The sequence below is a fragment of the Cynara cardunculus genome (assembly GCF_001531365.2).
Source record: "Cynara cardunculus var. scolymus isolate 2C chromosome LG 15, CcrdV1, whole genome shotgun sequence".
Lineage (NCBI taxonomy): Eukaryota > Viridiplantae > Streptophyta > Magnoliopsida > Asterales > Asteraceae > Cynara > Cynara cardunculus.
In genome coordinates, this window is record NC_037542.1 from 1,020,633 (window position 1) to 1,024,345 (window position 3,713).

Genomic DNA, 3,713 nt, shown 5'->3' on the forward strand with positions numbered 1-3,713 from the left:
TTGCAGTCTATGTTCATATCTGCACACATGCACAACGATCCTTGATTTTGAAAATGTTCATATTTGTGCATCTCTTGCAGTCTATGTTCATATATGTTCACCATATGAACAACTTGTTTCCATTGAAAGACACAATCGTTGTTCACACGAACCTGTGATGATGTCATACGGTATGACATTGAAAAACATCACAACATATGAACATAGTGTTTACATTGTAAGACACAGATGCTGTTCACACGAACATAGGGCCGACATGTGAACATATATGAACATATGAACATAGTGTTTACATTGCAAGACACAGATGTTGTTCACACGAGCATATGGCCGACATGTGAACATGAGTTGTGAATATGTTCATAATCGATCGTAGGTTACAAATCGACTGGAGAATATCGAATTCACGATGCGTGAGGATTTATTACCAAAATACCCTGTGAACAATTGCTCATAAGCAGCCCAATTAATTTAATGATTAATTGATTATTTTTTAATAYTCATTTAATAATGACCGTTTGACCAATTTATCCTTTGAACAATTGTTCATACACATATCAATTAATACATTAATTAAATTATTGTTTATTTAATCTCATTTAATAATAACCGTTTGATGATAAAATGAACAATCAAGATCGGTTCACATAGTTTGTACCATATGGTTGGTTTCTATTTGAACCAGCCCCTATATATATATATATATAGAGAGAGAGAGAGAGAGAGAGAGAGAGAGAGAATTTGTTTCAAATGCAACCCATCATATTTGTATAACCAATGCAACCCAATAAATTGAAATATTTATGAAAATAATGAGAGTTTATTTATTATTATTTAAATATTTATGGAAGATGAATAAGGTTTATTAATTATGATCAACGTTTTATATTAGAAAACAATCAAAACTTATATGAAATTACATATTAATCAAATTAAATGTACAAATGTAAAGGGTTGTATAATAATACCTCGATCACCATCCAGCCAAACCTTCACTCCCCCTTTCCTTTTGATGACCCAATTTCTTTTCCCTTGACATACAAAAGCACAAGGATGCAACCTAAATCCACAGTCGAGCTACAACCTATGGTTTTCGTCCCTGTTATGTTAATCCTTCAGCTTCAGGTATGTGGTTTTCATTTCTTGAACAAATAAAAAAATCTTGCAAAATAAGGACAAATCAACCACATTCACAAATCTCTCCAACAATCATCCCAATTGATGAAGAAATCATATTTGCTTTCACGGTGTTAGTGGTTTATGGAGGCAATAGAAATAAAGGAGATGAATGTTTTGTGGAGAAAAGAGGCTAGAGAAGTGGTGGTAGGTCGCTCTACTTGCTCTTGCTAGGGAAATAGGTAAAAAGGAAATGAGACGGTGAACCACTTGTGTTGTGAGATTCAGGAAGAGAGTGTCAGAATAAATATAAACAATATAGATTAAATTACGTTTTTAATAATTGTAGTTTCTTCAAAATTTATATTTTTATCCTCATGCTTTTATGATTACAATTTTTATTTCTATACTTTATACTTTATTACCTATTTCGTCCTCATATTTTAAAGTTTATTGAAGGTAGTCGTCTTCGGATTAGTCGCCTCGCATATCCAGGTTAATCAAAAAAAAATAAGAAAAAAAAAAGGTGAAAAAGATTGAAAAGGAAAAGAAATGAATGGTAGAGTTTTTTGTTCTTGAAATGGGAAAAAGGAAAAAATGGAAAGTAAATGAATTTTTTAACATGAAAGACTGGGAAAATAAAATATTATAAAAAATTACATTTTTATTAATTGATTATTATAAAACAAACATTTTTAGAACTTTATTGCATAAAATCCTATGAAATCTCGAGCATTTCCTAAGGATTTCAAAATCTTGTGTTTATAGGATTTCAATTAAATCCTACGATTTCAAATCCAGACAATCCAACAAACTAAACATGAGATTACAATGAATTTGAAATCCAAATTCATTCCATTCTTGCAAACCAAACGGGACGTAATGGGTGTTTGGTTGGATGAAATGTTTTTAAGGCATTCGGATTTTGTGAAAGAATTTGAAATTTTTGGTGTGTTTGGTATGTAGGAGTTGGAACGTATTTAGAAAAACCATTATATAAATGAAAAAGTTTAGAAAAAAAACTATTCGATTTTAAATGATTAAATCCCTGAATCATCTTTTTAAACGAAAAAAATCATTAAATTTTCTCATTTTGAATGATTAAGTCCATATACAATTTTTTTCAATAAAATAAATCACGAACTTTTAAAAAATTGGTTACTTACATCATTCTAACCCAAAAAAAGTTTTATGTAACTGACTAGAAAGGTCTTAAAATAAAACTACTTGTAATCCCCTAAAAGTAGATCAAAAATAGAGAGATCATGCAATAGTGTGACAGGCGATATGAAGAATGGATAACGATGGGGCGATGATGAGTGGCGAGGAGAGTGATACTGTTGTTTGCAAGGAGTTTGAAGGGGTAGAATTTGGAAACGCTAAAACCGATTTAGGTTTCTTTTTTACTTTAAAACATTTCTAGCCGGTTATAGATAGTTTTTTTGTTAAAAGGATATATGTACCCAACTTTATTTATTATAAAAAAATGTTTAGAGACTTGATCATTCAAAATGAGAAAATTTAATAGTTTCTTCATTCAAAACAATATTTCATGGATTTAACATACAAAATAAGAAAGTTTAATGATTTCTTCATTCAAAACAATATTTCATGGATTTCTTCATTCAAAACAATATTTCATGGATTTAACATTCAAAATANTCATGGATTTCTTCATTCAAAACAATATTTCATGGATTTAACATTCAAAATAAGAAAGTTTAATGATTTCTTCATTCAAAACAATATTTCATGGACTTAACATTCAAAATAAGAAAGTTTAATGATTTTTTATGTAAAAAGTAATTAAAATTAAAAAGAAATAATTCATTGGATATTTATGAACGTTTCCATTATATAAACTATCCAAAGTTTAAAAAAACCACATAAAACTCTTCTCCAATCTTAGCATTTTACAGATTTTCTTATTAAAATTACAAAGTATATGAATCTTGAAAACTACATTATTTTCAATGAGAATAATTAAAATGCATTGACTAAATTAGAACCAAATTATTTTCATTGAATAATATATATTTTATTATTTATACTATATTATAAGTATTTAATAAAAATTATTAAAAATCATTTTTTATACATAAAGTACTGTTATTGATACATATTACTTAAAATTCAAGATTACAAGTAAATTATGTATAAATGTAACTTATTAAAACTACATGTTTGAATTCGTGTTACTAACTGCAAAACATAATCAAATATAGGATAAACTTCTTATTTTAAGTATAACAAAATTATAATACAATTATAATAATCATTAAGTTTAAATAGAACTAGAAGCGTACTTGCGCAATGCAGCGAGATACATCGTGATTTTAATATTTAATTTTATTCTTTATCTCAGTCGATGTTATAATATGGCTTTATGTGATTTCGAGAAATAGATGATTTTTTTATTTTTGAATAAAATATATGTTTAAAGATATCATAAAAATTTGACAAAAATATATCGATATTAGTATCAAATTAACTATTTGAAATTTCTCATTTTTTTGTGTAATTTTTTAATTCAATTTTTTATAATTTAATTTATGTACAATAACGAAGTAATTTATATTTGGTTTAATAATATAATT